Genomic DNA, 27,759 nt, shown 5'->3' with positions numbered 1-27,759 from the left:
TTAAGAGAGCAGGGGGCCCGTGTGCAGTCTGCGTGTGGCCCCTACTCACCATGGCGCAGTAGACTCTGGCACTGTGCCAGGAAAAAGGGTGTGGGAGGAGCAGGGGGGTGGGCTTGGATAGAGCAACAGATAGGTGCAGAGGGGGGTGGAGCACAAGATAAGGGGCGGGTCTGGATCGGGGTGTCAGACTAGCATTGGTAATAGATTCCTATTTTCACAATATATAAATAACACAAATAGTGTAACATTAGCTTGTACGAGAAGATCTCATCATAGTAGGATGCACTGACATCTGTCTGACGTAAACCTTGCTCTCGGAAGTAGCGTTTCCTAGGCGACTGCTTCATCATGGCAGAGGACAGTCTGAAATTACAGCAATTGGGAATGTTTGCACTTGAAAATGAACAGTAATATCTCTACAAAGATACTGGCCGCCGGCGCTCCTGAGCAGCCATCTTACCAAGTGCAACTTTTCCGATGCACATTAAATACCATGCAGTCCTCATTTCAGGATTATATATAATGACAATGCTGTATGACATAGCGCATCTTTATAAATCACACTTGTGGGACAACAGACATCTATGTAATGATTATCAAGGTAGTATAACACAGGTAAACACGACAGTGATGGTGCCCATTCACAGTGCGATGTACGGGTGTGATGCGCTGCACATCCCATGACACGGCACATTAGGGCCCTTATTCTGATCGGTGCGGCCGGATCCGATTATGCGGCCAGGACCGTGCGTGCGAAACCCCGCCTTCCATACGGATCGCCAACTCCGTCCGTACGCGGTAATAAGCTGGCCGAACAGACCGCACGTGTATTTTTCACGGAATACGCCTCCTCCATCTCAGGGAACCTCCCCCATCATTCGATGGTCGCAGACCATCGAATGCTTGACCGAGTGCTCCACCAGCTCCCGCAACCTCAGACCACACGGACATTTTTCCGTGTAAAAGCAGGGATCTGGGCAGGCAGCTGACATCCGGCGATGTCATATGTCCGCCCCCTACACGTGCGTCACGGCCGCATTACCATACGTACGCCCAGCGTTTGCATGGGAACGCCCATGAAACGCGGGGCGTATGCATATGGTAATGAGCCCAAATAGCCCTTCACGCCCCTCTCCACCCTCTGTTCGGAGTGTTCACATTTCATGCGGGATTTGGCCGTACGCCCCGCTCGCACATGCGCAGAGACGCCTCTGCACATGCGCAGACACAAAACATCGGCGGCACGAACGCACGCGGATATTACCGCACCGACCAGAATAAGGGCCTAAGTATGTACTGCCGTACTTTTTAAATTAGATTGTGGGAGGGGTCGATTAGTGTTAAGGTGGCCATACACATGCAGATTTATCTGCAGATCTGTCTGGTTGGAACAAAAACATGGTTAACCATGTTTTTGTTCCAACCAGCCAGATCTGAAGATAAATCTGCGTGTGTATGGCCACCTTTACTGGTGTATGGGCACCTTTAGGCTTTTGGGAGCGGTCAGTTAGGGAAAGGTTACAGAAGGGGTTGGTTAGGGTCCCAGAGGGGTTGGTTAGGGTTAGGCTGTGGGACAATGGATTAGGGTTATACTGCGGGAGGGGTCAGTTAGGCTGTGGGAGGGGTGGCTTGAGGAACCCCTAACACCTGTCTCCCCAAATTGGGCAGACATTTTTGGAGGGACGTTTTCAGCAAATTCCTTTAGGTCAGTCAATCTGCAGAGACACCTTGAAAAAGGGCTCATTCGCAGCCCGAAACGCGTTGGTGGTTGGAGGAAAAGAGAGTATCCAGGAGATTTGTGGTTTGGTGCTGGTTGTCATCTTCAGCTACTGGGGTAACTTCCCATCCGGATTGGGAGGTAACCCAGACCGCCACTTACCAAAGGAGCCTCTTTCCACTTTTTTAGATTTCTTTTAGACTTGTTTTTTGAAACTTTTTGCTGCTGGAAATAAAACTCATTTTATACAAGTACTTGGAGTCAGCAAGTTACATATGTCCTGTGAGGAGGAGGGACGAATTTAGAGAAACCGTTCAGTGAACATAGGGCACCTGACCTCGGTGAGTGTGTACTTCAATGGTTACCTGGGGAAGGTCTCTGACTGGTTTCCCTATACATGTATGCTGATGTTGAGAAGATTTAAAGGAACTGCTACGTGTACATAGGGCAATTCCCCCAGGTCAGTTCTTAATTCCTATAGGAACGACCAGAAGGGAAAATTGCAGCTATTGAGGAGTTCAGTTTATTCCACTGGTGATATATTTGATCATCTAAAGGAAAGGACTACAGCGCCCATTTGTGTTGCATATGTGGTTTGGGATTCTAGGAGTCTTGAGGTGTATCTAAGACTGCAGCAGTCCAGGCGCTGTCATTATTTTCTAATTTTTTTGAATCTGCAGAGACTCTAGCCCCATGGGGGGGCCTTCCCCCCAACTGCTTGGACTGCCATGGCAATGTTACACCAGTGGGGATGGGCTGCAGATTTTTCCATGTTGTCCTTACATCTCTTAACCTTATTATTAAAACTTTTTTGGTCATACCAACACATTCACAATGCTAACTTAATTGGTTACCATGAGACCATCTTCATCTCAAAATAGTACTGTATAAATCCGACACTGGTTTGGCGGTCCTTGCCCCTCTACAAAAATTGTGCATCTCATCGGCCTTTATCGCCAGGGACCAGATGCCCTAAGCTTCATAAGTGATAAAATGGAGAGTGAAAAACAGCCAGCCAATCAGCTCCTCCCTGCCATGTCACAAACTGTGTTTGAAAAATGTCAGACAGGAGCTGATTGGTTGGCTGCTTATCACTCTCCATTTGATCACTTTTGAAGCTTAGTGCACCTGGCCCCAGAGCTGAGAGGATTTGGTGATGATGTCACTTGACTTCTCACTTTCCGGCCACTTGAATAAGGGTCAAAACCGTAACCTCCAATCACACGGTTTATGCAGATCCTACAAGTGACAAGGGCCCTGCTGAGACATCAGGCACTTGAGAGTGAATTATTGAGAGCTGTAGTGAAATATTGTTCACGGAATAATTATCTAATCAGCGCGGATAGAGCCGATCGCACAAATTGCCTGTGATAGAGATGGTAATTAGAAGCTGAAGTGCGGTACGGGATCGACGGAGGGTCAACAATAGCCCCCAGACCCTGCTCCCTTTTATCTGAACAACTAACGATGCTATTAATTGTTCACAGTTTAATTCCATTAATTGGGCGAATACAAAAGCGGAGACGCAGCTGGGAATTATTGAGCAGCAGCAGCTGCCTTGTGATATATTTATTTCTGTGCAGACTGGAATACATTTGCAATTAAAAACGAGTGACTAATGAAATCGCTGGCACGGAAGCCACGTCCTACTCCCACCGCAGCGTAGGCAGGAAGTTCCCCGGGGGACGCAATAACGCCCAGATGTTCCTGTAACGTCAGAAGGACCACGATTAGTTGGAAACTAGTTTATTTAGAAAGTACCTGCGGACGCAGGAAGGAGAAAAAATACGATGGTCGCTCACCATCGATTGATTTCCCCAGCCTTCGCTCTGAAAAGTCTATACTTACTTTCCAGATGCCGGCTATCCGCCGAATTGGGGACGGGTGCTGACATCAATGATGTCAGCCGCCTGCCACAGGAATGCATGGGCACATCTGCGTTTACTGTGGTAACTAGGCACTAGGGGAGAGTTAGATTATGTGAGAGAAGGCACTAGGGGAGTTAGATTATGTGAGGGAAGGCACTAGGGGGAAAGTTAGATTATGTGAAGGAAGGTTGCGGTAAGGCACTAGGGGAGGGTTAGATTATGTGAGGGAAGGCACTAGGGGGAGAGTTAGATTATGTGAGGGAAGGCACTAGGGGGAGGGTTAGACTGCGTGAGGGAAGGTTGTGGTAAGGCACTAGGGGAGGGTTAGATTATGTAAGGGAAGGATGTGGTAAGGCACTAGGGGCAGGGTTATATTATGTGAGGGAAGGTTGTGGTAAGGCACTAGGGGGAGGGTTAGATTATGTAAGGGAAGGATGTGGTAAGGCACTAGGGGCAGGGTTATATTATGTGAGGGAAGGTTGTGGTAAAGCACCAGGGGGAGGTTTAGATTATGTAAGGGAAGGATGTGGTAAGGCACTAGGGGTAGGATTAGATTATGTAAGGGAAGGATGTGGTAAGGCACTAGGGGGAAGGTTATATTATGTGAGGGAAAGTTGTGGTAAAGCACCAGCGGGAGGATTAGATTATGTAAGGGAAGGTTGTGGCAAGGCACTAGGGGAGGGTTAGATTATGTGAGGGAAGGTTGTGGTAAGGCACTAGGGGAGGGTTAGATTATGCGAGGGAAGATTGCGGTAAGGCACTAGGGGGAGGGTTAGATTATGTGAGGGAAGGTTGCGGTAAAGCATTAGTGGGAGGGTTAGATTATGTGAGGGAAGGTTGCGGTAAGGCACTAGGGGAAGATTAAATTGTGTGAGGGAAGGTTGCCGTAAGGCACTAGGGGGAGAGTTAGATTATGTGAGGGAAGGTTGTGGTAAGGCACCAGAGGGAGGGTTAGATTATGTGAGGGAAGGTTGCGTTAAGGCACTAGGGGAGGGTTAGATTATGTGAGGGAAGGTTGTGGTAAGGCACTAGGGGGGAAGGTTAGATTATGTGAGGGAACGTTGCGGTAAAGCACTAGGGGAAGGGTTAGATTATGTGAGGGAAGGTTGGGGTAAGGCACTAGGGGGAAGGTTAGATTATGTGAGGGAAGGTTGTGGTAAGGCACTAGGGGGAAGTTTAGATTATGTGAGGGAACGTTGCGGTAAAGCACTAGGGGGAGGGTTAGATTATGTGAGGGAAGGTTGGGGTAAGGCATTAGGGGGAAGGTTAGATTATGTGAGGGAACGTTGTGGTAAGGCATAGGGGAGGGTTAGATTATGTGAGGGAAGGTTGCAGTAAGGCACTAGGGGGAGGGTTAGATTATGTGAGGGAAGGTTGCAGTAAGGCACTAGGGGGAGGGTTAGATTATGTGAGGGAAGGTTGCAGTAAGGCACTAGGGGAGGATTAGATTATGTGAGGGAAGGTTGCGGTAAGGCACTAGGGGAGGATTAGATTATGTGAGGGAAGGTTGTGGTAATGCACTAGGGGAGGGTTAGATTATGTGAGGGAAGGTTGTGGTAAGGCACTAGGGGAGGGTTAGATTATGTGAGGGAAGGTTGTGGTAATGCACTAGGGGAGGGTTAGATTATGTGAGGAAAGGTTGATTTAAGGCACTAGGGCGAGGGTTAGATTATGTGAGGGAAGGTTGCGGTAAGGCATTAGGGGGAGGGTTAGATTTTGTGAGGGAAAGTTGCGGTAAAGCACTAGGGGTGGGTTAGATTATGTGAGGGAACGTTGCGGTAAGGCACTAGGGGAGGGTTAGATTATGTGAGGGAAGGTTGCAGTAAGGCACTAGGGGAGGGTTAGATTATGTGAGGGAAGGTTGCGGTAAAGCACTAGGGGGAGGGTTCAATTATGTGAGGGAAGGTTGCGGTAAGGCACTAGGGGGAGGGTTAGATTATGTGAGGGAACGTTGTGGTAAGGCACTAGGGGGAGGGTTAGATTATGCGAGGGAAGGTTGCGGTAAAGCACTAGGGGGAGGGTTAGATTATGCGAGGGAAGGTTGCGGTAAGGCACTAGGGGAAGGGTTAGATTATGTGAGGGAAGGTTGCGGTAAAGCACTAGTGGGAGGGTTAGATTATGTGAGGGAAGGTTGCGTTAAGGCACTAGGGGAAGATTAAATTGTGTGAGGGAAGGTTGCCGTAAGGCACTAGGGGGAGAGTTAGATTACGTGAGGGAAGGTTGTGGTAAGGCACCAGAGGGAGGGTTAGATTATGTGAGGGAAGGTTGCGTTAAGGCACTAGGGGAGGGTTAGATTATGTGAGGGAAGGTTGTGGTAAAACACTAGGGGGGAAGGTTAGATTATGTGAGGGAACGTTGCGGTAAAGCACTAGGGGAAGGGTTAGATTATGTGAGGGAAGGTTGGGGTAAGGCACTAGGGGGAAGGTTAGATTATGTGAGGGAAGGTTGTGGTAAGGCACTAGGGGGAAGGTTAGATTATGTGAGGAAACGTTGCGGTAACCACTAGGGGGAGGGTTAGATTATGTGAGGGAAGGTTGGGGTAAGGCACTAGGGGGAAGGTTAGATTATGTGAGGGAAGGTTGGGGTAAGGCACTAGGGGGAAGGTTAGATTATGTGAGGGAAGGTTGCGGTAAGGCACTAGGGGAGGGTTAGATTATGTGAGGGAAGGTTGGGGTAAGGCACTAGGGGGAAGGTTAGATTATGTGAGGGAAGGTTGCGGTAAGGCACTAGGGGAGGATTAGATTGTGTGAGGGAAGGTTGCGGTAAAGCACTAGGGAAGGATTAGATTGTGTGAGGGAAGGTTGCGGTAAGGCACTAGGGGAGGATTAGATTGTGTGAGGGAAGGTTGCGGTAAAGCACTAAGGGGAGGGTTCGATTATGTGAGGGAACGTTGCGGTAAGGCATTAGGGGGAGGGTTAGATTATGTGAGGGAACGTTGTGGTAAGGCAATAGGGGAGGGTTAGATTATGCGAGGGAAGGTTGCGGTAAGGCACTAGGGGGAGGGTTAGATTATGTGAGGGAACGTTGTGGTAAGGCAATAGGGGAGGGTTAGATTATGTGAGGGAAGGTTGCGGTAAGGCACTAGTGGGAGGGTTAGATTATGTGAGGGAAGGTTGCGGTAAGGCACTAGGGGAAGATTAGATTGTGTGAGGGAAGGTTGCCGTAAGGCACTAGGGGGAGGGTTAGATTATGTGAGGGAAGGTTGTGGTAAGGCACCAGAGGGAGGGTTAGATTATGTGAGGGAAGGTTGCATTAAGGCACTAGGAGAGGGTTAGATTATGTGAGGAAAGGTTGCGGTAAGGCACTAGGGGAGGGTTAGATTATGTGAGGGAAGGTTGTGGTAAAGCACTAGGGGGAAGGTTAGATTATGTGAGGGAACGTTGTGGTAAAGCACTAGGGGAAGGGTTAGATTATGTGAGGGAAGGTTGGGGTAAGGCACTAGCGGAAGGTTAGATTATGTGAGGGAAGGTTGTGGTAAGGCACTAGGGGGAAGGTTAGATTATGTGAGGGAATGTTGCGGTAAAGCACTAGGGGAGGGTTAAATTATGTGAGGGAAGGTTGGGGTAAGGCACTAGGGGGAAGGTTAGATTATGTGAGGGAAGTTTGGGGTAAGGCACTAGGGGGAAGGTTAGATTATGTGAGGGAAGGTTGCGGTAAAGCACTAGGGGAGGGTTAAATTATGTGAGGGAAGGTTGGGGTAAGGCACTAGGGGGAAGGTTAGATTATGTGAGGGAAGGTTGTGGTAAAGCACTAGGGGAGGGTTAAATTATGTGAGGGAAGGTTGGGGTAAGGCACTAGGGGGAAGGTTAGATTATGTGAGGGAAGGTTGCAGTAAGGCACTAGGGGAGGATTAGATTGTGTGAGGGAAGGTTGCGGTAAGGCACTAGGGGAGGATTAGATTGTGTGCGGGAAGGTTGCGGTAAAGCACTAGGGGAGGATTAGATTGTGTGAGGAAAGGTTGGGGTAAGGCACTAGGGGAAGGGTTAGATTATGTGAGGGAAGGTTGCTGTAAACACTAGGGGGAGTGTTAGATTATGTGAGGGAAGATTGGGGTAAGGCACTTGGGGGAGGGTTAGATTATGTGAGGGAAGGTTGCGATAAGGCACTGGGGGGGAGGGTTCGATTATGTGAGGGAAGGTTGTGGTAAGGCACTAGGGGAGGGTTAGAGTATGTGAGGGAACGTTGCGGTAAAACATTAGGGGAGTGTTAGACTATGTGAGGGAAGGTTGTAGTAAGGCACTAGGGGAGGGTTAGATTATGTGAGGGAAGGATGCGGTAAGGCACTACGGGGGAGGGTTAGATTATTTGAGGGAAGGTTGCGGTAAGGCCCTAGGGGAGGGTTAGATTATGTGAGGGAAGGTTGTGGTAAGGCACTAGGGGAGGGTTAGATTATGTGAGGGAAGGTTGTGGTAAGGCACTAGGGGAGAGTTAGTCTATGTGAGGGAAGGCTGCGGTAAGGCATTAGGGGGGAGAGTTAGATTATGTGAGGGAAGGTTGTAGTAAGGCATTAGGGAAGGGTTAGATTAAGTGAGGGAACGTTGTGGTAAGGCCCTAGGGGAAGGTTAAATTATGTGAGGGAAGGTTGTTGTAAGGCATTAGGGGAAGGTTAGATTATGTGAGGGAAGGTTGCGGTATGGCACTAGGGGAAAGTTAGATTAAGTGTGGGAAGGTTGTGGTAAAGTACTAGGGGGAAGGTTAGATTATGTGAGGGAAAGTTGTGGTAAGGCATCAGGGGGAGTGTTAGATTATGTGAGGAAAGGTTGGGGTAAGGCACTAGGGGGAGGGTTATATTATGTGAGGGAAGGTTGTGGTAAGGCACTAGGGGGAGGGTTAGATTACGTGAGGGAAGGTTGTGATAAGGCACTAGGGGAAGGTTAGAGTATGTGAGGGAACGTTGCGGTAAAACATTAGGGGAGCAGTAGCGCACGCAGGGGGGGTTTCTGAGTACCCAGAAACCCCCCCAGGAGTCTAACGGCCCTCAGCTGAAAGCTGAGGGTCCCCTCTTTCCAAGGGTATAAGAATTGTAAAAATCGGCCCTTGGGAACCGGAGATATCTGACTTCAAAACAGTGGTCCCCATCCAAGCCTGTTAATTAATTTCCAGTCAGATATTTCAGGTTCTGTCTGACATAGAGTTTTTCTGATGATATATGCCAAAATCTGGGACTCTCCCTCTTTGATGGACACTAGTAGCTTGTCTCTACTGTTCCCAGAACTAGAGATATCAGCCTTCCAGCAGCCGGTTACTGCTCCAGCTCCACACACCTGGTATGTTGTTTTATATATTCGTTGGCAGATTGCTCTGCCCCCTGAACTCTGACCCCCCTAGTCCCCACTACCATTTGGTAGGTGGGATTCTCTAGTTAATAATTCCATTCAAATCTAAGCAATCAATTTCCAGGAACTGGAGATATCTGCAGTCAAGCAAGCTGTCCTCCCACCAGAAAATTATGAATAATAAGCCCACTCCACTATACACCCCTCCTCTGCATATTAACCCCTTCCCGACATTTGACGTACATTTACGTCATGGCCGGGATGTACTTCCCGACGCATGGCATAAATGTACGTCATGGCTTTAAACTGTCACCGCGTCCATAGACGCGGTGACAGTTTGGAGATGTCTGCTGTCCCTGACAGCAAACATGTCCCAGCATGTCCAGGGGGGGCGGCGATGCCTCCCCCCCGTCGGCGATCGCTGTGATTGGCTGTTCAAATGTGAACAGCCAATTACAGCGTTTTCTGTGTACCTGCGAATAACGTTCGCCGGTGACGCAGGGATCGGTGGTGATTGGTGCTGTAAAGTACAGCACCAATCACCACGGGGTGTAAGGGTGACACTGGTGTCACCCCACCTCACCCCACCCGCCCCCAAAGGCCGTGATTGGTCCGTCGGACCGACGGACCAATCACAGCCATGGAGGGTGATTTAAACTAACGGTGACTGCACTGCAGACGCCATTCCGGTCTGGAATTGCGTGCAGTGCGGTCACCGTGCCTATCTGCCGTGATATACTGACCTGATCCTTGCAAATACTTACCTGATCACTGCTTGTAGCGTGCTGGATGCTTCCTGGATCTTGTGACTTCTTGTGACTTCCTGTGTTGTGCTGCTGCAGTGTGATAGAGTTATAGATAGAGAGATAGAGAGAGATAGAGAGAGATAGAGAGAGATAGTGACAGAGAGTGCTATATTTTGTGTCTGCTGCCCCCCCCCCTGTTGTGCTGATCAGTATATCTGTGCTGATCAGCAACTTTTTGGGGGTGCTGGGTTTTTTTTTTATATATATATATACAGCTGTGCTGCGTGTGCAACTGACTGCTGCCCCCCCTTTTGTGCTGATCAGTATAAATTAACTGATCAGCAACTTTTTGGGGGTGCAGAGTTTTTTTTTATATATATGTACCTGTCAGTGCTGCTGCTGCAGTGTCATAGAGTGATAGATAGTGAGAGATAGAGAGATAGAGAGAGATAGTGACAGAGAGTGATAGAGAGTGCTATATTTTGTGTCTGCTGCCCCCCCTTTTGTGCTGATCAGTATATCTGTGCTGATCAGCAACTTTTTGGGGGTGCAGAGTTTTTTTTTTATATATATATACCTGTCAGTGCTGCTGCTGCAGTGTCATAGAGTGATAGATAGTGAGAGATAGAGAGATAGAGAGAGATAGTGACAGAGAGTGATAGAGAGTGCTATATTTTGTGTCTGCTGCCCCCCCTTTTGTGCTGATCAGTATATCTGTGCTGATCAGCAACTTTTTGGGGGTGCAGGGTTTTGTTTTTTTATATATACCTGTCAGTTGCTGCCAGTTGCACTGTCAGTTGCACCAAAGGTTGTGCACCTGCTGCCCCTCACTGGTAATCAGTGTCGCATCAGTGATCACCTTTTTTTTTTTTTTTTGAGGGTGCTGTGGGGTCTTTTTTTTATTTTTTTTTTACACACACTGTGATTTTGTGGGTGTCCTGTGGCCACTGTGCGCTGATCAGTGCCGTACATCACTGATCAGCTTTTTCGGCACAGGGTTGATCTATTTTTTTTTTTTTGATCAAATTCCTGTTGCCTTTGAGCGCTGTTCAGTGACGGACGTTACTGACCAACATCTGTGCTCAATTTTTGGCGCAGGACCTTTTTTTTTTTTCTGCACTACATACACACTACACACTACATACCCCCCCGGGTTGAAATAAAGTTTGTACCCCCCCTACACTATACACGTGTTGAAACATTTCACTACCAGAAACACAAAAATAAAAATGTCATCCCAAATGTCATCCCAAATGTCATCCCAGTCATCCAGAAGAATGTATTCAGCGGAGGAGGCATATGCCATGCTTGCCTCTGACTCTGCCACAGCCAGTGATGCAAGCGGGGAATTTGAAGGATTCATCTTAAGCTCCTCTTCCTCCTCTAGGGATGAGGGACCCCCTCAAAGACGCCCCCGTAGAGCAGCTGAGACCCCCCCCTAATAATTGATCTCGTATGGACCCCACCACCAGACAATTTTGAGCCCCAGGTTCCTGAGTTTTTGGCCATCCCAGGAATCCAATTTGATTCCACAGGTCTCAGAGAAATTGACTTTTTCAAATAATTTTTCTCTGATGATTTTATAAATTTAATGGTGGACCAAACTAATTTATATGCCCAGCAGTTTATTGCTCAAAACCCCACATCATCATTTGCTAGGTGGACCCCTGTAGATGCAGTAGAGATGATGACGTTTTGGGGTCTGGTGTTTCATATGGGCATAGTAAAAAAGCCAGAAATTAGGCAATATTGGAGTACAGATGTTCTGTACAGCACCCCACTTTACCGTATGGCCATGACCCGGATTCGTTTTGAGTTAATCTTTAAATTTTTGCATTACAACGATAATGCACAGTGCCCACCCAGAGATGATCCCACCTTTGACCGGCTATTCAAAGTCAGGCCGGTCATTGATCATTTCAGTGCCAAATTTGCAGAGATGTACATCCCAGATAAATTCATTTGCATAGACGAGTCCCTTATACATTTTAAAGGAAGGGTTAAATTCCGCCAGTACCTTCCCAATAAGAGGGCAAGGTATGGCATAAAAATGTATAAGCTGTGTGAAAGCACCTCAGGGTACACCCACAGGTTTAGGGTATATGAAGGGAAGGATTCAAGAATTGAACCGCCAGAATGCCCCCCCTCCCTCGTAGGTGTTAGTGGAAAAATTGTCTGGGATTTAGTGCACCCCTTCCTGGATAAAGGTTATCACCTCTATGTGGATAACTTTTACACTAGCATCCCCCTGTTTAAGGCCCTTGGTTCAAGAGGTACAGCAGCTTGCGGTACTGTGCGCAAGAACCAAAGAGGCCTCCCAAAAACGCACATTGCCTAAGTAATGAGAAGGGGTGAAAGCAGGGCACAATCCACCGAAAATATGTTGTTGGTCAAATATAAGGACAAGAGGGATGTCCTTATACTGACAACAATTCACGGAGACAGTACCACCTCCGTCCCTGTACGAGGTACCAGTACCCACACCACAAAACCTAATTGTATCCTGGATTACAATAAGTACATGGGCGGAGTGGATCTTTCAGATCAGGTACTGAAGCCGTACAGTGCCCTGCGGAAAACAAAAATCTGGTACAAGAAGCTGGCCGTGTATATCATCCAGATGGCACTGTATAACGCTTACGTGCTATTCCGTTCTACCAGCCAGAGGGGGACATTTATGCACTTTCAAGAGGAAGTCATAAAGGGCCTAATATTTGGGAACCAGCAGGCAGAGGGCCCCAGTACTTCTAGTACTGGCCCCCGTATTGTACCAGGGCAGCATTTTCCTGATGAAATCCCCTCCACTGGAAAAAAGGGCAGGACACAAAAAAGGTGCAAAGTTTGCTATAAAAAGGGAATAAGAAAGCAAACTATTTTCCAGTGTGACACTTGCCCCGACAAACCCGGCCTATGTATAAAGGAGTGTTTTAAAATATGAGAAAGGTGTTGTACTTCTCCACAGGGGAGGGGTACAGGTTGGGTGGCGCTGTGACTTGTGTTGAGTCACTAGCAGCTGCTGATTTATGTCGGGGTTGTCAAGCCCGAACTAAATAGATAGAAAAAAAGGGGGGGGGGGGGTAGCAGCGCTGGTTAGAATAAAAATATTAAATTACAATAACATAAAAATGATGCAGATTGGACTGATTGTACAGTTAAAAGAAAATACAATTTATTATGATAAGACCAAAATGGGCTGATAAAACACAGGGAATATATCCTGGGGGGGTAAATGACATTGAGGGACTGTCCGTTCCTATTACGCCTGGAATTAAAGTCATATGGTGCAAAATTGCAATGTACAAAATTGGGTTACCGTCCACCTGTAGACATGCTGAAGGGGTGTGATGAATCTCTCCCTGGGACTCAAGGCCCGAATCGTGAAGTGGGCCGAGTCACCGTCCAGAGTAGGGGAGACACCCGAGATGGAAACTCCCAGAGATGGTATTGGGGTCTTTCAGGATCCGGTTTGATGTCCACGGTTAGGTATATCCCAAATGAGGTCCACGGCTGGTCTGGAACAGTCCAATAGAAAGTGAGGGGGGGGTTTGAAGAACACCTGACGCGTTTCGCCGTCTCAACGGCTTTATCAAAGGTTTTAAAATATACCACACATCTTTGGATTATTAGGTTCATCATTTCACCGTGCTTCGGGGGTCTTGCTAATGCCACATAGCACCCACCATTCATTCCACCAGAATCTGAGCCGCAAAATCCAAAAATCACTCCTTCCCTTCTGAGTCCTGCCATGCACCCAACTGGTATTTTTTGGTCACATGTGAGGCATTGCCGTACTCGGGAGAAATTGGGGCACAGATTTTGGGGTGCTTTTTCTCCTTCATACCTTATGAAAATAAAAAATTTTGAGCCAGAACTGCATTTTTGTGTAAAAAATGTAATTTTTCATTTGCACAGCCCAGTTGTATCAAAATTGGTGAAACCCCTGGGGGTTTGAAATGTACACTATACCCCTAGATGAATTCCCTGAGGGGTGTAGTTTGCAAAATGGGGTCACTTGTGGGGGGGTTCCACTGTATTGGTGCTTTGGGGGTCTTGCTAATGCGACATAGCACCCACCAACATTCCACCAGAATCTGTGCTGCAAAATCCAAATATCACTCCTTCCCTTCTGAGTCCTGCCATTTTTTGGTCACACATGAAGCATTGCCGTACTCGGGAGAAATTGGGGCACATATTTTGGGGTGCTTTGTCTCCTTCATTCCTTGTGAAAATGAAAAATTTTGAGCCAGAACTGCATTTTTGTGTAAAAAATGTAATTTTTCATTTTCACTGCCCAGTTGTACCACAATTGGTGAAACCCCTGGGGGTTTGAAATGTACATTATACCCCTAGATGAATTCCCAGAGGGGTGTAGTTTGCAAAATGGGGTCACTTGTGGGGGGCTTCCACTGTATTGGTGCTTCGGGGGTCTTGCTAATGCGACATAGCACCCACCAAAATTCCACCAGAATCTGAGCTGCAAAATCCAAAAATCACTCCTTCCCTTCTGAGTCCTGCCATGCACCCAACTGGTATTTTTTGGTCACATGTGAGGCATTGCCATACTCGGGAGAAATTGGTGCACAGATTTTGGGGTGCTTTTTCTCCTTCATACCTTATGAAAATGAAAAATTTTGAGCCAGAACTGCATTTTTGTGTAAAAAAATGTAATTTTTCATTTGCACAGCCCAGTTGTATCAAAATTGGTGAAACCCCTGGGGGTTTGAAATGTACACTATACCCCTAGATGAATTCCCTGAGGGGTGTAGTTTGCAAAATGGGGTCACTTGTGGGGGGCTTCTACTGTATTGGTGCTTTGGGGGTCTTGCTAATGCGACATAGCACCCACCAAAATTCCACCAGAATCTGAGCTGCAAAATACAAAAATCACTCCTTCCCTTCTGAGTCCTGCCATGCACCCAAATGTTATTTTTTGGTCACATATGAGGCATTGCCGTACTCGGGAGAAATTGGGGCACAGATTTTGGGGTGCTTTGTCTCCTTCATTCCTTGTGAAAATGAAAAATTTTGAGCCAGAACTGCATTTTTGTGTAAAAAATGTAATTTTTCATTTTCACTGCCCAGTTGTACCACAATTGGTGAAACCCCTGGGGATTTGAAATGTACATTATACCCCTAGATGAATTCCCTGAGGGGTGTAGTTTGCAAAATGGGGTCACTTGTGGGGGGCTTCCACTGTATTGGTGCTTCGGGGGTCTTGCTAATGCGACATAGCACCCACCAAAATTCCACCAGAATCTGAGCTGCAAAATCCAAAAATCACTCCTTCCCTTCTGAGTCCTGCCATGCACCCAACTGGTATTTTTTGGTCACATGTGAGGCATTGCCATACTCGGGAGAAATTGGTGCACAGATTTTGGGGTGCTTTTTCTCCTTCATACCTTATGAAAATGAAAAATTTTGAGCCAGAACTGCATTTTTGTGTAAAAAAATGTAATTTTTCATTTGCACAGCCCAGTTGTATCAAAATTGGTGAAACCCCTGGGGGTTTGAAATGTACACTATACCCCTAGATGAATTCCCTGAGGGGTGTAGTTTGCAAAATGGGGTCACTTGTGGGGGGCTTCCACTGTATTGGTGCTTTGGGGGTCTTGCTAATGCGACATAGCACCCACCAAAATTCCACCAGAATCTGAGCTGCAAAATACAAAAATCACTCCTTCCCTTCTGAGTCCTGCCATGCACCCAAATGGTATTTTTTGGTCACATATGAGGCATTGCCGTACTCGGGAGAAATTGGGGCACAGATTTTGGGGTGCTTTGTCTCCTTCATTCCTTGTGAAAATGAAAAATTTTGAGCCAGAACTGCATTTTTGTGTAAAAAATTAAATTTTTCATTTTCACTGCCCAGTTGTACCACAATTGGTGAAACCCCGGGGGGTTTGAAATGTACATTATACCCCTAGATGAATTCCCTGAGGGGTGTAGTTTGCAAAATGGGGTCACTTGTGGGGGGCTTCCACTGTATTGGTGCTTCGGGGGTCTTGCTAATGCGACATAGCACCCACCAAAATTCCACCAGAATCTGAGCTGCAAAATACAAAAATCACTCCTTCCCTTCTGAGTCCTGCCATGCACCCAAATGGTATTTTTTGGTCACATGTGAGGCATTGCCATACTCTGGAGAAATTGGTGCACAGATTTTGGGGTGCTTTTTCTCCTTCATACCTTATGAAAATGAAAAATTTTGAGCCAGAACTGCATTTTTGTGTAAAAAAATGTAATTTTTCATTTGCACAGCCCAGTTGTATCAAAATTGGTGAAACCCCTGGGGGTTTGAAATGTACACTATACCCCTAGATGAATTTCCTGAGGGGTGTAGTTTGCAAAATGGGGTCACTTGTGGGGGGGCTTCCACTGTATTGGTGCTTTGGGGGTCTTGCTAATGCGACATAGCACCCACCAAAATTCCACCAGAATCTGAGCTGCAAAATCCAAAAATCACTCCTTCCCTTCTGAGTCCTGCCATGCACCCAACTGGTATTTTTTGGTCACATGTGAGGCATTGCCATACTCGGGAGAAATTGGTGCACAGATTTTGGGGTGCTTTTTCTCCTTCATACCTTATGAAAATGAAAAATTTTGAGCCAGAACTGCATTTTTGTGTAAAAAAATGTAATTTTTCATTTGCACAGCCCAGTTGTATCAAAATTGGTGAAACCCCTGGGGGTTTGAAATGTACACTATACCCCTAGATGAATTCCCTGAGGGGTGTAGTTTGCAAAATGGGGTCACTTGTGGGGGGCTTCCACTGTATTGGTGCTTTGGGGGTCTTGCTAATGCGACATAGCACCCACCAAAATTCCACCAGAATCTGAGCTGCAAAATACAAAAATCACTCCTTCCCTTCTGAGTCCTGCCATGCACCCAAATGGTATTTTTTGGTCACATATGAGGCATTGCCGTACTCGGGAGAAATTGGGGCACAGATTTTGGGGTGCTTTGTCTCCTTCATTCCTTGTGAAAATGAAAAATTTTGAGCCAGAACTGCATTTTTGTGTAAAAAATTAAATTTTTCATTTTCACTGCCCAGTTGTACCACAATTGGTGAAACCCCGGGGGGTTTGAAATGTACATTATACCCCTAGATGAATTCCCTGAGGGGTGTAGTTTGCAAAATGGGGTCACTTGTGGGGGGCTTCCACTGTATTGGTGCTTCGGGGGTCTTGCTAATGCGACATAGCACCCACCAAAATTCCACCAGAATCTGAGCTGCAAAATACAAAAATCACTCCTTCCCTTCTGAGTCCTGCCATGCACCCAAATGGTATTTTTTGGTCACATGTGAGGCATTGCCATACTCTGGAGAAATTGGTGCACAGATTTTGGGGTGCTTTTTCTCCTTCATACCTTATGAAAATGAAAAATTTTGAGCCAGAACTGCATTTTTGTGTAAAAAAATGTAATTTTTCATTTGCACAGCCCAGTTGTATCAAAATTGGTGAAACCCCTGGGGGTTTGAAATGTACACTATACCCCTAGATGAATTTCCTGAGGGGTGTAGTTTGCAAAATGGGGTCACTTGTGGGGGGGCTTCCACTGTATTGGTGCTTTGGGGGTCTTGCTAATGCGACATAGCACCCACCAAAATTCCACCAGAATCTGAGCTGCAAAATCCAAAAATCACTCCTTCCCTTCTGAGTCCTGCCATGCACCCAACTGGTATTTTTTGGTCACATGTGAGGCATTGCCATACTCGGGAGAAATTGGTGCACAGATTTTGGGGTGCTTTTTCTCCTTCATACCTTATGAAAATGAAAAATTTTGAGCCAGAACTGCATTTTTGTGTAAAAAAATGTAATTTTTCATTTGCACAGCCCAGTTGTATCAAAATTGGTGAAACCCCTGGGGGTTTGAAATGTACACTATACCCCTAGATGAATTCCCTGAGGGGTGTAGTTTGCAAAATGGGGTCACTTGTGGGGGGCTTCCACTGTATTGGTGCTTTGGGGGTCTTGCTAATGCGACATAGCACCCACCAAAATTCCACCAGAATCTGAGCTGCAAAATACAAAAATCACTCCTTCCCTTCTGAGTCCTGCCATGCACCCAAATGGTATTTTTTGGTCACATATGAGGCATTGCCGTACTCGGGAGAAATTGGGGCACAGATTTTGGGGTGCTTTGTCTCCTTCATTCCTTGTGAAAATGAAAAATTTTGAGCCAGAACTGCATTTTTGTGTAAAAAATTAAATTTTTCATTTTCACTGCCCAGTTGTACCACAATTGGTGAAACCCCGGGGGGTTTGAAATGTACATTATACCCCTAGATGAATTCCCTGAGGGGGGTAGTTTGCAAAATGGGGTCACTTGTGGGGGGCTTCCACTGTATTGGTGCTTCGGGGGTCTTGCTAATGCGACATAGCACCCACCAAAATTCCACCAGAATCTGAGCTGCAAAATACAAAAATCACTCCTTCCCTTCTGAGTCCTGCCATGCACCCAAATGGTATTTTTTGGTCACATGTGAGGCATTGCCATACTCTGGAGAAATTGGTGCACAGATTTTGGGGTGCTTTTTCTCCTTCATACCTTATGAAAATGAAAAATTTTGAGCCAGAACTGCATTTTTGTGTAAAAAAATGTAATTTTTCATTTGCACAGCCCAGTTGTATCAAAATTGGTGAAACCCCTGGGGGTTTGAAATGTACACTATACCCCTAGATGAATTTCCTGAGGGGTGTAGTTTGCAAAATGGGGTCACTTGTGGGGGGCTTCCACTGTATTGGTGCTTTGGGGGTCTTGCTAATGCGACATAGCACCCACCAAAATTCCACCAGAATCTGAGCTGCAAAATACAAAAATCACTCCTTCCCTTCTGAGTCCTGCCATGCACCCAAATGGTATTTTTTGGTCACATGTGAGGCATTGCCGTACTCGGGAGAAATTTGGGCACAGATTTTGGGGTGCTTTGTCTCCTTCATTCCTTGTTAAAATGAAAAATTTTGAGCCAGAACTGCATTTTTGTGTAAAAAATTTAATTTTTCATTTTCACTGCCCAGTTGTACCACAATTGGTGAAACCCCTGGGGGTTTGAAATGTACATTATACCCCTAGATGAATTCCCTGAGGGGTGTAGTTTGCAAAATGGGGTCACTTGTGGGGGGGTTCCTAACTTTTAGCATCTTATGGTGCCTAGAAACCTACATGGTGCCTAAAAAATAATCTCATAAAAAGGAGGCTCCAAAATCAAGTAGGTGCTCCTTCTATTATGAAGCCTGTGGTTTGGTCAACGTGCACACTAGGGCCACATATAAGATATTTATGAAAACAAAAGAATTGGGGGAATCAATTTTTAGTCACATTTCTCTAGTAAAATGTACTGTGTTCCTTAGAAAAATGTATTAAAATTGAAAATCTGCAAAAAAAATGAAATTTTGAAATTTCACCTACACATTGTTTTAATTCCTGTGAAACACCTAAAGGGTTAACAAACTTCCAAAATGCTGTTTTGAATACTGTGAGGGGTGCAGTTTTTGAAATGGCATCATTTTTGGGGGTGTCTCACATACAAGTCCCTCAAAGTCACATCAGAACTGAACTGGTCCCTAAAAAAATCAGTGTTTGAAATTTTCTTGAAAATTTGAGAATTTGCTATTCATATTTTAAGCCTCCTAGTGTCCAAAAAAATTAAAAGGAGGTTGAAATAATGATGGCAACATAAAGTAGACATATGGTCTATGTTAGTTATTAACTATTTTGAGTGGTATGATTATTTGTCTCACAAGCAGAAAATTTAACATTTTGAAAATTGCTAAATTTTCCATTTTTTTACGACATTTTGGTATTTTTCACAAAAAAACACAGACTGTATCGATGAAAATTTACCACTAACTTGAAGTACAATGTGTCACGAGAAAACAATCTCAAAATCACTGGGATAAGTAAAAGCCAAAAAAAGTTATCCCCACTTAAGTGATACATGTCAGATTTGAAAAAAAGGGCTCTGTCAGGAAGGCAAAAACAGGCTGCGGCGGGAAGGGGTTAAACATCCTCTACCACCCTGGAAGTTATGTATCAGGACCCCTTCATTCAGCCCAATGCCCCCTTCTCCCACCCCATCTCCCACCATCTGTGCAGTAAAGGGGTAATTAGTGGAAATTACTGATCCAGGCCCTACATGCTGAGCTGTTGATATAATACCCCCTAACACCCGCCGGACATCAAAGCTTCCCCCACCCCTACCGCTGGAGGATCGGTAGGGGCCCCAATACATTGCTATGCGCAGGGGTCTACACTGCTGTTGACGCCCCTGTATGTATGTATGTATGTATGTATGTGTATGTATGTATGTATATATATACAAAGCAGGGTCCCAGGAGAATCCAAGAACAGACACGGCACTGCAGCTTCTTGATGAAAAAACAAACTTTGTTTATTTGCCTCGACGGGCCATTTCGGGGCATACAACCCTTTCTCAGGAGAATGCAAATAGTACAAAGTATACATGCATCATATAGCGTTTAAAAAGGAACATTTGGCGCCACACTCACCTCATTACCTGCAGAGTCCACTCCCAGCCCACCGCAGATGACACGCGCGCCCAGCAGTGACGTATCTGGCTCACACCCATCTACGTCACGGCCATAGCAACGCGTCTCAACCCACGGTAGTCATGGTAATGGACGTCGCTACCTAACACCGCCGTAGGACAGCGCACGGAGTACCCGCCACGGGAGGGCATACACGGAGTCTCTAACTCTGCCGCGCACGCCGCCCCGTCACGGACATCCATGAGCCATCCACCAACACCACAGCCAAGCCCCCGAGTCGTCCCCCCAGAGACCTCACACGCCTCAGCAGGGACTCACCGCGGGCATGGCAGGCAGTTGGCCACAGCGATGTCGGTATTGGCAACCAGGAGGGTGCCGCGCCGACAATCCCACAAATACATAACCATCTTTACAATATTGCACCATGTAAGTATCACAAATACTGTATTCAATAATTGTAACGTGTATGGAAACTTTTACACCTGAAGGAAAACTGGGGAATAGGGCTACTGGCGAAACCCCAACAAAAAAAAAAAGGACACTCAGCAGCCACCCCATGGGTGTGTTGGAAGAGCTGCCAATTATTTATAAATGATAACCGTTATATCCAACTCATTGATAATTTCATAACTCAAAGGCTTAAACCAGGACAATGCCAGGTACGTCAGTCAGTTATACATAATGTGTGCTGTTAGTGGTTTTATTGTATTCTTGTTATGTAATACGATCCACAAAAAATTCCTAGTGTGCACAAGCACACATGGCCAATAAAGTTGATTCTGATACATAGATCTTTTAATAATTATGCTAGGACACTACCAGTAGATGGGTGATGGGGCTTCATAGCACGTTCCTGACAGGGGCCCCAATACATTGCTATGCGCAGGGGTCTACACTGCTGTTGACGCCCCTGTATGTATGTATGTATGTATGTATGTATGTATATATATATATATATATATATATATTTTTATTATTAATATTATTTATGTACATTTCGTCTATCTATAATACTTTAACTGACCCGGCATATACTGGGTCACCTAAGTGTCCATCTCCGTGCTTTGCTCCGCTCCTCTGGAAACCCCCTTCTGAAAATCCTGCGTTTGCCACTGGTCGCATATTATTATGGTTATTATACTTTATTTATATGGCACCACAAAGGATCCCCCGGGCCCAATTACAGAGTACATATACAAATGAGGGAAACAGTGACCTACAGCTGAATACAATAGAGGACAAGTACAGGGCACATAACTATAGCTACATCCGCAGGGTATCAGCGTGGTAGAAAACCACAGGGTTTGGTGCTATCAAAGATGGCTTAAGTAAAGGCCCCCATGCACTATGCAAATTCTCTGAAGGGAGAAGTCGCACCTGATCCCCCGCCGAATGTCCAACCTCCGACTCCGCTCCGATGAACACAGGACTGTGCATCAGAACGGATATTATACACATGCGATTTGGACCGATTTCACCCAATATCTCAGCTTGATCTACCGGAATTGGCCCAAATCGCATAGTGTATGGGACATTAAGAGAAGGAAAGCACACGAGGGATGAGGGTCCTGCTCATCTATTCATGAAAATCTTTATCACTATTTATAAATAATACAGACAATATAAGTAAGATTTTAAATCAGTTTTATTTTTCAAAAAGTTTTTTTTTTTTTACGTTTTGGCATTGAGAAAGCAAATAGGTAATGTAACATCATGCCAAATACTGTAGGGAAATGAGAAACCAGTACAGTGGATTTGCAAACCAATATACCCCATTATATATACTCTGCCAAGTTCATAAAAGCTACTTCATACGTTATATTACATTATATATATTCTTACATATTACTTCAGTAGTAACCAGTAATAATGCGTTTGTAAATAAACTTTTCCAGTGGCATGAACCTGGCCTGCCATTGGAATTCTGGGATACATGGCGCACCTATAGTTCCTGATTGGACCGCTCTCTCAGTATTGGCAAGTGTTTAGGTTTTGATCCCACACTAGGGTCTGCACGAATTTCGATATTAACAGATGGAATCAATACCATAGGAGTATGTCATACTTGCTGACAGCAGCAAGTCAGGGGGGCGGGACAGGCAGACGTCATCAAGCCCCACCCCCACGACAGTCAAACAACGTAATTCGCGGACCCGCAAAAAAAGGTGATTTTGTGCTGCAGGGAAGGGGGTGCGGGGGCTGCCTGGCCAATGCGGGAGGATTGCCCACCTTCCCGGGGGACCCGATTTTCGGGAGCCTCACGGCAATTCCAGGAGGGTAGGCAAGCCTGGAGTATGTAATACAATTAGGAACAAATAGAAAAATAATATAATACAAGATAATTAATTACCTCTAAGTAGGAGACTGCTTTGTCCACAGCCTCGTGCCAGAGTAACATGAGGCCCAAAGTGGAGCCAAGTTGGTGGGGTAGAAGTTTGGATTGTGTCTATGATCCTCTATATTAAAGTCCAACCAGACTCCTATTTCCTTGTCCCACAGAACAGCCTGCACAGCATCCAGTTGCTCCGGCATATCTGTAGCAAATGACAAGAACAGAAATGATACAATATAGAAATTATAATACAGCCAATTGGAAAAATGGTGAAATAAACTTTAACAAAAGACCAATTGTTCTGATAATGTTGTTAAATAAAATGGATTGACCTAGGCCCTTATTCAGATCTGATCACAGTACAAAATTGTTCTCAATATGGGCAAAACCTTGTGCACTGCAGGTGGGGCAGATGTAACATGTGCAGAGAGAGTTACATTTGGGTGGGGTGTTTTGAAACTGAAATCTAAATTGCAGTGTCAAAATAATGCAGTCAGTATTTACCCTGCACAGAAACAAAATCTAACTCTCTGTACACATGTTACATCTGTCCCACCTGGAGGGCACATGGTTTTGCCCATTTTGAGAACAAATTTGTTCTGCGATCAGATCTGAATAAGGGCCCTAATTTGTGTTAATGGCCATACAGCACATGTTGTGATCTTATCAGTGAGAAACACTCTGCGTCCTCCTAGCAGCACAATGTCCATTCTCAAACTATAGCCTGTTACCTCTGCCCTGGTGATGAGAATTTGGATTAACATATCCTCATCTGTCCCAGTCCCATCATGGTTTTTGTAAGGATCCTTGGCATAATATCCTTGGCGGTCCTTAATGCATTGTACTGCAGAAAGAGAGGACATGAGCTGGTTTATTACAAGGTAACTGTACATGGTTAGTATATTTCTCCTGATTATAAAACTGCCGCGAGAGATGAAGCAGTATTCACACTATACTAAAGTAATTAATAATTTGGCCACTGTAGGCGCACTTCCACTGGCATCTGTGGGCAACATATATTTTCTTTCAGAACTAATACAATTGCTCCCACTGCTGTGTATGGCTACAAACATGCAGAGATAAAAGGTTCTTTGTGCCTATTAACTTTTATCACGTAAATAAGTAAGAGGTAAGACATCCCAGGGGGACCAGAAGACGATACCACTTCTGTAACAGCAGACCCTGGATGAGATACATAGCAGTGCCCTTCTGCCATATGGCAGCTAGTGATGTCACAATGGGCCGATGATGTCACGATGGGCCGATGATGTCACAATGGGCTGTGATGGGTAGAACACTGGCAGCTGACTGCTTCCTGAGTCATATCTAATATTGCTGGACTTGTGCCAACACAGATAATTTTTCACTCTTTTCTGAAGATTGAAGTTTGATATAAAATGAAGAAGGCGAAAGCTAATAAAGCTATAGACCACCAAATGACTGTCGCTCTGCGCATCCGTCCCGTTAATTTGACGGAGACTAAGAACCGCGCCCGATGCATCACACACCAGCTCGAAACGCAGACAGTGCTATTGCAGGACCCCGGTGAGGATCCTAACGATGTCCTGCGCTCCACCAGGACAAGAGAAACAACTTTCCAATTTAACCAGGTGTTTGACCAGGCAGCTACCCAGGAGACTGTGTATGATTCCACAGTAAAGCCCTTATTGGGTGACATCCTGTCCGGGTACAATGCTGCCATATTTGCCTACGGCCCCACAGGCACCGGAAAGACCTTCACCATGATGGGTAAGGACCGCGAACCTGGAGTAATAAATCGCACCCTGAAGGACCTGTTTAAAGCCATTGAGGAGACTGGGGAAAAAAAGAATTTCTCCGTATCATTATCATACGCGGAGATCTATAATGAAACCGTCCGAGACCTATTAAGACCTTCCTCTAGGTCTTTGGTCCTCAGAGAGGATCCCAATGGCAACACCAACATAGAAGGGATTTCTACATTCTCCCTTAGCACTCCTGAGGAAGCCATGACCCTGCTGAAGAAGGGCAACAAGCGGCGCACAGAAGCTCCCACAGCCGCTAATAAGACCTCATCCCGCTCACATGCAGTATTGCAGGTCACCATAAAGCAGACAGCCAGTGATAGTGTGAGCACAGGCAAGTTGTACATGGTAGACCTTGCGGGATCAGAACGAGCAAGCCAGACTAAGAACAGCGGCCAGACCATGAAAGAAGGAGGATACATCAACCGATCCCTTCTTACCCTCAGGATGTGTATCATGGCGCTGCGTGACAGACCAGGCAGCCATATAAACTATCGGGACAGCAAGCTGACCTGGCTGCTAAAGGGAGCACTGAGCGGGAAAAGCCGATTGGTTATGATCACGCACATCAGCCCTGCGGATAGTGCTTATGAAGAATCCCGCAGCACAATGACCTACGGAAGCAAGGCCAAGTTTATCAAGACGCGAGTGGAGAAAAACCGTGTCTGTGTCCCCAATAAGACTTCCGAGGACGTCAGAGGGACCACAGTGCTGCCGGAAGTCCCTCATCCTCCAGAGCATGGCCGTGGGATCCTGCCCAGGTCTGGGAATATTTATCAAGTGAGAAAAAGTGCAAGGCCGCTGCGTGATTTTCCTCCCTGTATCCAGCAAAGAATCCCCAACCGCAATTTGAGACCAAAGCCACAGCATCTTACGGTGTACACTCCTTTCAAGGTTGGTCATTACACATTGCACACCTGAACAGCAATCGGGCTGGCAGTAAAGGTACCCATACACGTTACAATTATTGTATACAGTATTATATACAATACTGTATTCAATAATTGTAACGTGTATGGAAACTTTTACACCTGAAGGAAAACTGGGGAATAGGGCTACTGGCGAAACCCCCCAAAAAAAAAAACGACACTCAGCAGCCACCCCATGGGTGTGTTGGAAGAGCTGCCAATTATTTATAAATGATAACCGTTATATCCAACTCATTGATAATTTAATAACTCAAAGGCTTAAACCAGGACAATGCCAGGTACGTCAGTCAGTTATACATAATGTGTGCTGTTAGTGGTTTTATTGTATTCTTGTTATGTAATACGATCCACAAAAAATTCCTAGTGTGCACAAGCACACATGGCCAATAAAGTTGATTCTGATTCTGATACATAGATCTTTTAATAATTATGCTAGGACACTACCAGTAGATGGGTGATGGGGCTTCATAGCACATTCCTGACAGGGGCCCCAATACATTGCTATGCGCAGGGGTCTACACTGCTGTTGACGCCCCTGTATGTATGTATGTATGTATGTGTATGTATGTATATATATATATATATATTTTTATTATTAATATTATTTATATACATTTGGTCTATCTATAATACTTTAACTGACCCGGCATATACTGGGTCACCTAAGTGTCCATCTCCGTGCTTTGCTCCGCCCCTCTGGAAACCCCCTTCTGAAAATCCTGCGTTTGCCACTGGTCGCATATTATTATGGTTATTATACTTTATTTATATGGCACCACAAAGGATCCCCCGGGCCCAATTACAGAGTACATATACAAATGAGGGAAACAGTGACCTACAGCTGAATACAATAGAGGACAAGTACAGGGCACATAACTATAGCTACATCCGCAGGGTATCAGCGTGGTAGAAAACCACAGGGTTTGGTGCTATCAAAGATGGCTTAAGTAAAGGCCCCCATGCACTATGCAAATTCTCTGAAGGGAGAAGTCACACCTGATCCCCCGCCGAATGTCCAACCTCCGACTCCGCTCCGATGAACACAGGACTGTGCATCAGAACGGATATTATACACATGCGATTTGGACCGATTTCACCCAATATCTCAGCTTGATCTACCGGAATTGGCCCAAATCGCATAGTGTATGGGACATTAAGAGAAGGAAAGCACACGAGGGATGAGGGTCCTGCTCATCTATTCATGAAAATCTTTATCACTATTTATAAATAATACAGACAATATAAGTAAGATTTTAAATCAGTTTTATTTTTCAAAAAGTTTTTATTTTTTACGTTTTGGCATTGAGAAAGCAAATAGGTAATGTAACATCATGCCAAATACTGTAGGGAAATGAGAAACCAGTACAGTGGATTTGCAAACCAATATACCCCATTATATATACTCTGCCAAGTTCATAAAAGCTACTTCATACGTTATATTACATTATATATATTCTTACATATTACTTCAGTAGTAACCAGTAATAATGCGTTTGTAAATAAACTTTTCCAGTGGCATGAACCTGGCCTGCCATTGGAATTCTGGGATACATGGCGCACCTATAGTTCCTGATTGGACCGCTCTCTCAGTATTGGCAAGTGTTTAGGTTTTGATCCCGCACTAGGGTCTGCACAAATTTCGATATTAACAGATGGAATCAATACCATAGGAGTATGTCATACTTGCTGACAGCAGCAAGTCAGGGGGGCGGGACAGGCAGACGTCATCAAGCCCCACCCCCACGACAGTCAAACAACGTAATTCGCGGACCCGCAAAAAAAGGTGATTTTGTGCTGCAGGGAAGGGGGTGCGGGGGCTGCCTGGCCAATGCGGGAGGATTGCCCACCTTCCCGGGGGACCCTATTTTGGGGAGCCTCGCGGCAATTCCAGGAGGGTAGGCAAGCCTGGAGTATGTAATACAATTAGGAACAAATAGAAAAATAATATAATACAAGATAATTAATTACCTCTAAGTAGGAGACTGCTTTGTCCACAGCCTCGTGCCAGAGTAACATGAGGCCCAAAGTGGAGCCAAGTTGGTGGGGTAGAAGTTTGGATTGTGTCTATGATCCTCTATATTAAAGTCCAACCAGACTCCTATTTCCTTGTCCCACAGAACAGCCTGCACAGCATCCAGTTGCTCCGGGATATCTGTAGCAAATGACAAGAACAGAAATGATACAATATAGAAATTATAATACAGCCAATTGGAAAAATGGTGAAATAAACTTTAACAAAAGACCAATTGTTCTGATAATGTTGTTAAATAAAATGGATTGACCTAGGCCCTTATTCAGATCTGATCGCAGTACAAAATTGTTCTCAATATGGGCAAAACCTTGTGCACTGCAGGTGGGGCAGATGTAACATGTGCAGAGAGAGTTCCATTTGGGTGGGGTGTTTTGAAACTGAAATCTAAATTGCAGTGTCAAAATAATGCAGTCAGTATTTACCCTGCACAGAAACAAAATCTAACTCTCTGTACACATGTTACATCTGTCCCACCTGGAGGGCACATGGTTTTGCCCATTTTGAGAACAAATTTGTTCTGCGATCAGATCTGAATAAGGGCCCTAATTTGTGTGAATGGCCATA

General features: G+C 45.5%; 1 long non-coding RNA gene across 1 annotated transcript; it reads right to left on the bottom strand.

The window, feature by feature from the left end:
* Window positions 1–27,480, bottom strand: LOC146019622 (uncharacterized). The gene is made up of 4 exons (XR_014450622.1): window positions 27,132–27,480; window positions 23,182–23,294; window positions 22,469–22,652; window positions 1–363 (listed from the first exon to the last, which is right to left on the bottom strand). It is a non-coding gene; the product is annotated as an uncharacterized LOC146019622 (long non-coding RNA).
* Window positions 27,481–27,759: the final 279 nt, after the last annotated feature.

The sequence above is a fragment of the Crinia signifera genome, chromosome 7, assembly GCF_055691185.1.
Source record: "Crinia signifera chromosome 7, ASM5569118v1, whole genome shotgun sequence".
NCBI classification, from domain to species: Eukaryota; Metazoa; Chordata; class Amphibia; order Anura; family Myobatrachidae; genus Crinia; species Crinia signifera.
The sequence above is the reverse complement of the archived record's forward strand: the minus strand, read 5'-3'. Positions and strand labels throughout refer to the sequence as shown.